At 40.0% G+C, this 12117-nt stretch overlaps 1 protein-coding gene across 2 annotated transcripts in view; it reads left to right on the forward strand.

Annotated features, from left to right (window-relative positions):
• PLEKHA6 (pleckstrin homology domain containing A6) overlaps positions 1–12117 on the forward strand; it is a 284203-nt gene that overhangs the window by 88439 nt on the left and 183647 nt on the right. The window contains exon 1 of one of the 2 annotated variants that reach the window (XM_042463585.1): positions 7608–7872. The exons of the other annotated variant lie outside the window; for it this stretch is intronic. The gene's annotated coding sequence lies outside the window, so the exon portion shown is untranslated. Of the gene's footprint in view, positions 1–7607; positions 7873–12117 lie in introns of those variants that run through there. 2 annotated transcript variants of the gene reach the window in all.

Consider the following 12117-nt stretch of genomic DNA (forward strand, 5'->3'; position numbering starts at 1 on the left):
AACCCCAGATTCCACTGATCAAACGCCAAGAGCAAGGATGCTTTTGTGGGTAGTCCATAATTAAGATTCTGTAATTTGGAGTGCTTTCTTTGTATTTAATGTCCTCTGTTGCAAATACACACTTTATTTAGAGAGAAGGAAGCCTGAATCACACTTTACTCTTGTGTTTTCCCTTCATGATAACCCTAAATCTCTTTTCTGCATAACCATTAAAAGTGCAAGTGCACTAGCCTAACATGCCATGCTCATGGATCTATGCTTCCATATACAACTGGAAGCAAAACCAAATAAAAAATATTGTTTGGTTTATATTATCATCTGGTAAAAGGTATACAGAAAAATTAGGATATGAATATAAAATGTGTGTGTGTGTGTGTGTGCGCACACGCATGTAAAGGTACTGTATAAAATAAATCATTAAAATAACTAATTATTCAAATTAACTCTACACAGTCAAAAATAGCAGTATGGGAGAAGGTCCATAAAACACAAATAATTTGTTGAAGTTAAAAAAGATGGCCCAAGGTCTCATCCATTTCTTCAGACAGAAGACAGAAGCTTTTGGATTAGCAGTGTTCCTCAGTGGCCACTGCAAATCTTATGTTGTTCAATATTTCCTCCAGACTAAAGGCTGAAGTGTTGGCAAAAAACCCTACATAATCATATAGATATTAAAGGTACACATATTTACAAAGGAACAACTTCAGTCCAGTACTTACTAACACTATAGATTTATATGAAATAAAAATCCCCCCTTTTCCTTCACTCTCCATGGCCTAATGCCAATGCTCAGAAGTTTCTGTTTATATAGTAAGATTTCCACTCCAACCTCTGTACCTCATCTGTCATTAATTACAGTATCTTGAGTCAAGGCTGCAATCAAGTGTGTACTTACAGTTAATGAGACCTCAGATAACAAATCCTTCTTAAAATACTTGACTGTATAGTTTCACTACAGATAACATTTAAATTAGAATCTGTTATATCACATATAAAAATAATACACTTTCAAACAAACATAATAAACAAGACACTAGAATAAGACAAGGCAAATGACATCTTTAAAAAGGAACAGCATCGACTAGAACAAACAGCCCTACATCATAAAAATAGTTTTTTGATATAAACATTCCAAACATGAACACTACAGATCATGTGCAAATACATTTAACATAAATAACAAGACTTGAAGATGGAAATTAGAGGTATACACCATTATACAAAACAGTGAAGAGGAAACTGGCTAGAATACTGTTATCTCGTTTACACCTTCATTTAAATCACTGGGAATTAATAGTTTTCAGTTTGTGAATCCAATACAGTTCTCTTTTTCTCAATTTGTTATAGCCCTATGTTTAACCACAATTTTTTCTACGCACCAAAACCTAATACCTTTCTCCTTATCCTTGAACTCATAAAAATGCTTCACTAATGGTGCATGCATTTTTCTGGTTCTAATACAAGTTTTGTTTACAAATATAAATCCTTACTTTTCTTGTTGTAATTCCTACATATAATAGATCCATGGGCACACTGTATGACATGTATTATTCCTTGTGTGTTGCAAGTAAATAGCTGTTTAAGAAGATATTGTTTGTTGTCCAATTGATAACTGAATAATTTTAACCTGAAACAGTTAGAACATAACACTGACATTTTCACATGGAAATTGTTGAACACATTTACTTCCATTTGTAGCAGAATCCATTGATCTTATAGGGTTTCTTGTGTTGCTGTGCACCAGCACATCCCTTTATTTCTGTCCACATTTAAAAATGATCATGGGGACTTGTTTATATCTAGGCATATCCTGCAGCAAAAAACCAGAGTAATTTTATTGCTGCTTTTCATTCACAGGACTTCCCTATGAATGAAAAGTGGCACTAAAATTACTCTTATTTCTTTATTCATGGAATGATGCAGCGACTATGGTGACATCGTGCCGTGTCGTCTGATAATCTTCGAGCAATTGTGCGATAGTGACGGGAGCATCCTGCTATGCTCCTGTAAGTACCTTCTATCAACATCATTCTTTTTTGTACTTGGATGCTGCCTTTTTTGCATAGTTTATGAGTGGGTGTATCTTCAATACTGGGACCTCTGGTCAGATGCTTTATAGGTGAGAAATGTACAGAATAATCACTGTTGAGAAACTCTGATCTAGTTTATCACATTTCTGCATGGTGAAGATCAACTGGACAGTGCACAAATCTTTCTGTGACAGAAAAAGGAGCTGGATTTTTGCTTGTTAAAAATAAACCCTGGAAATGGTCTTTCCAGGTCATCTAGTTTAATTTCTCTGCCACCATGAAAGGATTGTTTCCTCCAGCAAGGAGGCTTTCTCAAAAGCTTTCAGAGGAATCAATTTGTCTTTTACAATGGCCAGATTGTGGGTAAGTTCCATCTGATTTCTGAATGTAAACCCATAGAGGAGGCATGCTTGCTATTTGGCTGAAAATAAATGTCAAATAATTTTAGCAGAACTTTGAAAGCAAGTCCTATTTAAAACGACACAGTATGCTGCATGCGCCAGCTGGCTTTGATTTTCTGTAGTTGAATATCTCATTCTATGCACTCATCCTGAATAATGGGAACATGAAGGATATGAATTATGCCCTTTGATTATCATGTAACAAATGGGAGGGGGGATTCTGTTTTGTATCTTTGTGTACAAAGTGATTTGAGGGTTGCGTGTAGGGCTGTACTGAGAGCTGATGTGCTGTACTGTGGGAGATACTGCACCCAGGGCAGCCCCAAGGTATTTTCTTGACTCAGATGAAAAACAAAAGAGATGTACATTCATTCCATATATAGATTCTGCTTGGGGCAGTTGAATTTTACTTCAGTGGTGTGCAAGGCCAGCATCAGGGATGTACCTACTGGGAGGAGATTTCTAAATGCAATCCCCTAAGGGGTAAAATTAGGGCATTGCTTCCCCAATCAAGAATTTTGCACCCACAAATGACTTTTTTTTCACTTCTCTTCCTTCAGTGCTAGCATTGCAAAGAATGCAACAATGAAACTTATTCACACCTTGAACTTTTCCATTTGCTGTGTCACATTCCTTTCGTAACTTTGTCCCTTTTCTTTGGAAGCTGAAAGTGTATTTCTAAAAGCTCAACTGAAATGCAGTATTAGTAATTTGGCAATTGAAGAAAAAAAGTTAGTGGGGGGGGGCACAGGGCAGGATATGCGATACACAGGGTTTTGCCCTCCAACATTGGGGAAGGTCCATGGAGTACTGGTACAGTGGCTCAAAAGAAATGGCCAGGTCGTTGCCACTTTTATTCCCTGAAATTTGTTTCCTGAGATTGTCTCTTTCATTTACCTAAGGTAGGGATGGGCAAAGTGCAGCCTTGGGGTCACAGGTGGCCCTCAAGGCTGGTTTTTCAGCCTCTACCAGTGGCTTTTCCATACTGTATAACATTAACAAAAATGCATTCTTTTCAAAACCCGAAGTGGACCCTGTCAGTTCTATTTTTTTCACTTTCCCCCCTTCATTTTGGCATTTTGGGTGGTCCATGTGGTTCCATGGAGGGTCTATGGATCCAATGAATTTGTCTGCCCCTGGCCTAATGGTAAACCTGACCTGAGTTTACTCAATTTCAACCAGGGAGATCTTGGATACAATCCCTACTCAGTTATGAAGTTTACTTGAATCTGTTTCCCTACATGAAATTAACTTGCATCCTGTTATACTGTAAAGATAAAATAAAAAAGAAGGAGCTGTCTTGAGCTCCTTGAAGAATATATTTACCTAAATAAATATATTTACTACAGAACCTTGCAAACAGAGGGCTTGCAGGATTCAACTGTGACATCATAACTATTTCTCATGCTCTTGCTTTGCTGCCACAGCCACAGCACACGGGTGAGAGCATGTGAAGTGTCTGAGAAAAAAGTAAATAGTATCACCTAGGTGTGCCTTTAAATATCCTCTTAATTTATGGTGACCCTATGAATTTTGTAGAGTTTTTGATGCAAGTAATACTCAGAGATGTTTTTTCCAGTTTCTTCCTCTGAAATATAGCCTACAACACCTAGGGCATTTTTAATATATAAAGAATTACTTGCTCATGCACATGTTGTGCTAATCTATGTCCAACATAAGCTTGAGAGCTTTTCAACTAACGCCTTGTGGGGAGAAATGGTGATGTTCTAAATATTGCTCCTAGGTCTACTCCTTATTTACAGCTGCCTGTACTGGAGAAAACCTGGCATCCATTTAGATACATCAATGTTTTATGTTAATGCATCTGCCATCATACTAGATGAAGAGGAATTGGCTGCATTTAACAGACATAAACCCTGGTGGTTTTCTTGTGTGAAAGCAGCAAAGCAATGGAAGATCTTTCTGCTGTAAGCCCAGGATCTAAAAGGAGATGCCTATACAAAGCAACTAGGGTTGGTGTCACCCAGTGTGATGACTCATGATGTCGCCCCCCCATTGACCTCCTTGGATGAAGATGCAGATGGAGAAGAATCCTGGGGAGCCCAGTGTCCTGCCACTACCATCTCCTCCCCAGATGAGATAGCAAAGAGAGGATGCCCCCCTGAGCAAGAACAGGGTTTTTTTTTTATTACAAAAGATTGCTATCATCAAGGAAAGAGGCCAGAGCAAACAATTCCCCCTCAAGGACAATGGTAGAAAGGAGCAAAAGATGGTTAGGGGGAGGCTGTGGGATGGGGAAACAGAAAGTATGGCCTATGGCTTTACCACCCCCATGGGAGCAGCACATAAAGAAGAGTCCCCGCCTTTCTTTTTGGGGGGAGGGACCTTGGGACACCTCACTGCTCCTGGTGTCACTCCCTCTGATGGTATCACCTGGTCCGGTACACACCCTCTGGTGATGCCACTGGTGCAAAGGCTTGCTGGTGTAGCATTCAATAGCATTTATGAAAAGGCATGGGCTGTCTTCTTCTATGACATATCTGCCTTTATCATGAGCAGGCTTTTATTTTGACCTTTACTGTTCTCTTCCCCTTAAGTCATGACTTTACACAAAGAGCATTTTCTTAGTCCTTTGAAGAACCTGGTCATGTAACATGACCAATGTAGAAAGATTGAAAGCAGGACAGAAATAAACCTTTCAACTGTAAGTGATCAATCAAGTTTGTTAAGCAACAAGGTACAGGTTACAGTCACAATATAAACAGAGAGAGAGCAAGAGAGAGCACATACAGCTAAACCGAGCAAACATTTAAAAAATGCAACTGTAAGCTAGATGAGGTAAACTGGGCTGACAGGGACTACTCTTCCTGTACTTGGGATGGGAGATCCGTCTACCCTTATGATTCAACAAGGAGTGTCTCCTTGTTGCAGCTTCAGGAACTTATGCCCACATCTTTGAAGGTTTGGGGGAGGGCTGTAACAGTTTCAACAGGAATGTGCAATGTTTATCACATGCAACTATTCTGTGAAACCTAAATTTATCAACTCTTTTAAGCAGCATCTAAAAGTAGATCTGGCAAAGCAGGTGCTGGCCTTACCATTAAGCAAAGTAAGCCAGTCACCTTGGATAGCAGATGGTGTGAGAGGCACTGGAGGAATTGCTGTGTGCCAGACAACCACTATGCCTTTCCCCTAACCTAGCTTTCTGCCAGGTATGATGGAGAGCACTCCACCATCAAGAGTGCTGAGGAAAGAATCCAGTCAATTTTTGTCCATGGAATGGGAGGTGGGCACTACTTTGTTCAATGCCACCAGCAGAAGAATGTCTTGGTCTGGCCAGTCAAACTGTCAATAATCCATCCATATTAATCAGCTTCTATACTTTTTAAAAAATTCTTGAGGGCATTATGTAAAGCAGGTAGAGACTGGGATTTAGGGAGAGATTTATCTCTGTCAAAGGAGAAGAGTTCCAATGATGATGAAAGCTGTCCTGACTGCCCACTTGTATTTGCAGAAACATAGTAAACAGAAAGCTACCTCTAGGTTTTCCCCTTCCATTAACAGCAGGAGTAACACTCTGAAACATTGCATTCCAGAGGCAGTGTGGATCTAGCTTTGGATCAACTAGATTCAAAGAAAGATTTTGGGCCCTTTCACACCACACAATTATAGTGATAAGATTAAATTTTAACTGCTGTGGCAATATCCTATGGAATCTTGGAATTTGTAGATTGGTGAGGCACTTTACCACTACAGTACTGTATGATCAGCAGCTGACCTAGTGATCAGTGGTCCTTTTTCTCTATGTCCCATTTTTACCTCTTCAGAACATAAGAGGAGATGTATATGAATATGTATATATATATATTGATTTCATAATTTTGTAATTTATGAATGGGTTGAGTCACAAAGGCACATTCAGTGATTTAATTGCTCAGTAAATTAAGCAAACTACTATTGAGCAGATAAGAGTGAATAGAACAGGATCAACTTCAGAATAAACATGCATAGCATTTCAGTGTAGGACTGCAATCCCATATGTACTGTTATAACACAATTGCACTCAATGAGACTTACTTCTGATTAGAATAACGCATCCTAATAGTATATGTATAGGATCACATTGCAACTGAAGTCATCAACCTCTTTTGAAAAATCAAAATACTAGTCTTAAAAAAGGTACCACTAAACTAAGGCCTGTTACAGACTGCCAAAATAAAGCTGCTTCAGGTCTCTTTGGAGGTATGCTGTTTAAATGATGCATGCATCCTAAGAATCCGGAAGCTGCACCAAAGCTGCACTCCAGTGCTTAGGAATGGAGTGTGGCTTTGGCATGACCTCTGGACTCTTAGGACCCATGCATCATTTAAACAGCATACCTCCAAAGAGACCCGAACAGCTTTATTTTGGCAGTCTGTAACAGTTGAGTGGAGTACAGTATTCTCAAGCCTTGCAATTGTTGTTGTTGTTGTTGTATGCCTTCAAGCCATTTCCAACCTATGGCAACTCTAAGGCGAACCTATCACATGGTTTTCTTGGCAGGTTTCTTCGGGGGGAGGAGCTTATCATTGCCATCCCCTGAGGCTGAGAGTATGTGACTTGCCCAATGTCATTCAGTGGGTTTCATGGCCGAGTGGGGATTTGAACCCTGGTCTCCAGAGCCATAGTCCAATACCACTACACCATGCTGGCTCTCATCTTGAAATTACCTGGAAATGTAACATGTCAATAAATCAACTACTTTGATTCATGATTTAGATAGCAAACCTAGTCCCACCTCTTAGTAAATTGCATCAATCATGCTGAATGAAGAGCCTCTCTGTGAATTTTTCTTTCCTCATTTTTCATTTTTACACTCCCTGAAATAACAGTTCACATTGAACAATGCAAGAATATCCCAAAAATAACTCCAAAGTGGGAAGACAAATTATGTCAGATTTATGTTCCTTGCTTGAGCATTTAATCCGCTTTCATTATAGACTGCATGTTGATGAAAAGCCCATGTGGGCTGGTTTTTGACAGGTCCCTGTCTCTCTTTTTCCTGTGCTCAATATTATGCAGATTCTCTAGTTTTCCATAAAACAGCTAGAGGGCTGCCTCCTATTACTGAGGAAGCACAGAGGAGTGGTATGTGAGAGAAGAGAGTGAATGGGTGTGTGTGTGTGTTTATATATGACTGGCCCAACCTGCAGTTTCAGATTTCAGACCAAGCTTATCACTCTTCCAGTTCCTTCCAGCCTGTGGATGTTACTCAGCCTTTTTGCTGACGGATCTGCCGTCCTGAAGAAAGAAGCTGTTGCTGCTTCTCTTTTTCCTTCTTTCCTTCTTCATTTCTTCATTGAGACAGCACATTCAGCCCCAGCTGCAGCTGTCTTTCCCCAGCCTCTGCATTGGAGCCAGCCTTACAGGCAGGATTCCCCCTCCTTCTCTATTTGCCTGATGCCTGGGCAATGAAGGATGCTGTCACTTCTTACTTGAAGGTAAATCCAGGTGTTCACTTGGAGAGTTGCACTCGCCTTCCTTCTGACCCCACCAAACAGTTGATATTTGGAGGGTGTTTCAGAATAGGTAATGTCGGTGTGCTTTCAGCTAATATGTACTGTTTTGAGTGGTAATGTTAGGTTAAATGTGGAGGGGAAATGGCATGCATGTGACACTGTAGGGATAAGGTCCTTATGGAGTAAGGGCCACAATTGGAATGTGATTTAATGTCTGTGTAATAAAACACACATACTCATACTCAAAACTGGCCCAGAACATTCACTGTTAATGAGGAAAGGGTTCAAACTCTGAAATTACAAAACAACTGAGGATACTCAAAAGTGGGATTTATATGCAAGATAGATGGTGTAATCTGGAAATGAATGACACTGTAGTTTTGCACTTCTTTCATGCTTTAGATGTTTTTCAATGATAACTTGATTCAAGTTGTATGACTATATACTTTGGTTTTCGCAGTGTCAGGCACCTGAGTCTAAGTATTCCCCCCATACAATGAGAAGCATATGTTGCATGATCTCCACTAACACTGATATGTGCAACTTTAAAAGGATTTGGGGAGATGGAGCTGCACTATGTAGGGCTAAGAAACATGAAAGGCAACATGAAATGAAATGATTCTTTTTAAAGGAATCTGTGGCAACATAAACATTTGTCCAGTTTGTTACTACATGAATGCATTTGTCTAGAGCAGTCTTTCCCAACCTGCTCAGCATATATTGCAGGAATCTAGTTCCATCAGCCACAGCCAGTATGGGGCAGTGGACAGGGATGATGGAAGGTCAACCCTGGTTAGCAACAGGCAAACATGAATGGTTAAGAAGCCTGCTGAAAGGATGGATATGCTCTATTCTGAAGTATTCAATGGCTTGTTGTGAGATGGAGTTGCTGGATCAACAAATAGACCTTGCTGTCCAATGCTTCCAGTGTTTTGAAGTTTCATACTCTCCAGCAAAATATCTATTTGGTAACAGGATTATTAATTGGAATGATCTTGTATTGAACATGGTAGCTTACCTACAGTGATACCTAACTGGCTGGGCCAGCACCATCTTGATTAGAAAGCAACAGAGTTTGAAAAAGTTATCTGTGTGGACTTCAGCAACCTGAACCCTTCAGCCAGCATTGCTGGAGGTGTCCTCAGTGCCATACTGTTTAATAAGCCCTTCATCATGTTACATACTTTTGATGTGATGTGCCTAGTTCTCATCTCAAATGTAAATCATTATTCCCTCTATGAGCAGCTATATACACATTGATTCTGGTTATACATTTTGTCTAATTTAAGATTTGGTGCTAAAGGACTCTGTCCCATTGCAGGCAGATGTGGCTTATTCTCAAGTATGCATCCACAGGGTTGCAGCCTTTATTATTGGTTTTTAGTCCTTTTGGATTTGTGATGGGTTTTTTTTTTTTAGAAAAAGCAAATTGGGAAAATGGGCAGTCTATCAAAAGCTAAGCAAACTGAACTATCATTGACCCCCGTGGAAGCCATTTAGGCTGCTGTCCCCTATGCAGTTTCTTGAGATGAAGTCACTTTGAGTTTACTAGACTGTGCTTTTGAGTTTTCATAAATGGGATTGTACTGTTCAGCACTTGCTTAATTAATATGATTAAAAAGAGCTTGGCGTTGGTTGGATTGTGTCCCAGCCATTTTCTTTTGTTGCCACATTTTTGTTTTTATATTGTTTGAATTGCTTTAATTGTGATTATTAGCTCTGTTTGTTGCCTTAAATACTTGGTGGAGAGGTAGCCAATAAATATGATGGACAAATAAACATCATAAATGCAATTTTATATTGCTGGCTACTGTGTGAGTGTGTGTGTGTGTGTGTGTGTGCATATGCGCATGTGAGCACATGCCTTCAAATTGCCTGTCATCTTATGGAGACCCCGTGAATTTAATACGGTTTCTTTGACAATGAATATTCAGAAGTGGTTTTGCCAGTTTCTTCCAAATACCTGGTATTTGTTGGTGGTCTTCCATCCCAATACTAACCAGGGCTGTTCCTGCTTAGCTTCCATGATCAGATGGGATCAGGTGCTTTTAGGGTAGTTAGGCAGGCTAAATACCCACTACAGGAGGATAACTGGCCTGTAACTGGGCATCACAAGAGAGGGAAGCCTCTGAGCATAACAACATTTATTTCATTCCTGCTTAGTAAAACAAAGTCAGTCACTAACTCCAGAAAAAAAAGGAAGTGATCCCTCTTTGAAGAGCTTCACTGTGGTGGTGGTGGGATCTTTTGTGAGGGGAGAAATGTTATATACCTGACTACTTTTAAATAACATGTGGACTTGAAACGCACGCTTCATGGACAAGGAGAAATTTATGACTTCTCCACATTCATAAAGGATACAGGTATGGTTAAGACAAAATGCATGATTTAAAACTCACTGGCACGTGTCTGTTGAATGTTATAACATAGCATATAACTCATGTGTACCTAGTTAATGGTGCAACTTCTGTTCTCTTTAACATGCTTCTAATGCAGATGTGTACTTTTAAAAAAATATGTATCTTAGGCGCGTTACAGACCACTTAAAAGCGGTGGTCTGCCAGCGCTGCCAGTTGCCACATCCGGGAACAGCAGCGGCCAAACCGTGTGGTTCCTGGACGTGGCAAAAAGAAGCTCGAAAATGGCGCTATGTGGCACCGCGAGGCGCTAGTCATGCACTCGCGGCGTCACATCTGGGGCACGCGTGTGGACGCTATGTGTCTGCTACGTCAAGATGGCAGCGCCCGTGTGGAAGCCATTTTGTACGTATCCAGTATGCACTAGGGTTAGGGGCGTCAAGAAGTGATGCCCCTTCATAACCCTAGTACGTACTGGATGCGTACTTTATGCCTGTCTGGAACGGGCCTAATTCCTCAGCTGTTACATGAACATATATTTGGGTGCCTTAGCACTGTCTGCCTTAGTTGAGATCAACGTGGTTAGTATGTACGTACTGAATTTGGACATTTTAGTAGTTTGATAATGAGGTGCCTTGTAGTAATTTAGAACACCTGTCACATTAAAAAAAAGGTGTGTGTGTAAAAATGCTTTTTTGAGCTGCAAAAACATATTTGAAGCTGAAATTTTAAAACCTTTACAGGACATGCTCCTAGAGAGCTTTAAAAAGGCCATAAAGACAGATCTCTTCCGGCAAGCCTTCCCAGAATAAAATGCTCGGCCACAAATAAGACTTCCCATCCAGTGAACTCTGCCTGTGATGATTTTTATTTAGCTTAGTCAGTTTTAATATGTAGTTTTTAATCTTACATTGTTTAATCTTGTTTTAAGGGGGGCATTGTGTATATATGGATGTATTTTAACCTGTTGTACGGCGCTTTGATTGCCTGGCAAAAAGCGGGATAGAAATAAAAAAAATATTTATTTATTTTATTTAGACTGGATGGATGTCACATTTGACTCATTTGTCCACACTCCATTAGTTCCTTCTACATTTAATATAAAACAAAGTGATTTATTTTCTTGTAACAGACATTGGAGAGCTCAGGATAGTGGAGGCCACATAGATGCTATTGCTACAATGACCTTCTCCACATTGTGATGTACAAATTGTTTGCTATTCTGTAGATCTATACAACTTCAGATTAGTTATTTTGAGTACCAGACATTTGTCCCCATTAGACCTAAAAGTCCTGGAGAGTGTTACATACATGGAAACAGGGAGATGCAATAATGACACATGCAGTATTTTGAAAAGGGAAAATGGTTACATTGTGGTATGTGCGCGCGCACGCACACACACACACACACACACACACACGTTTGATTCACAATAGCCCTGTTTGAATTCTGTAGGTAGAACATATCCCTTCAGTTCCCATTCTCTGAAGACTACAGGAGAAAGGAAGTGCCTCCCCGACTCAGGCTGCATCTGTACTGCAGAATTAATGCAGTTTAACACCGCTTTAACTACCATGGCTCAATACTATGGAATTCTGGGATCTGTAGTTTTGTGAGATATTTAGTCTACTCTGTCAGGAAACTCTGGTGCCACAACAAACTACAAATCACAAGCTTCCATAGGATGGAGCCATGACAGTTAAAGAGGTGTCAAACTGCATTCATTTTGCAGTGTGACAGCAGCTGATTTAATAGTATGGGAGGAGAGCATAGACACAGTCAAATGGCAAGGGCCATTTTGTCTGTTTAATGACCTTCAAGATCTGGGGTATCTCAATCCAATGGATAGTATATAAAGAAACTGAAGGA

The sequence above is a fragment of the Sceloporus undulatus genome, chromosome 4 (assembly GCF_019175285.1).
Source record: "Sceloporus undulatus isolate JIND9_A2432 ecotype Alabama chromosome 4, SceUnd_v1.1, whole genome shotgun sequence".
NCBI classification, from domain to species: Eukaryota; Metazoa; Chordata; class Lepidosauria; order Squamata; family Phrynosomatidae; genus Sceloporus; species Sceloporus undulatus.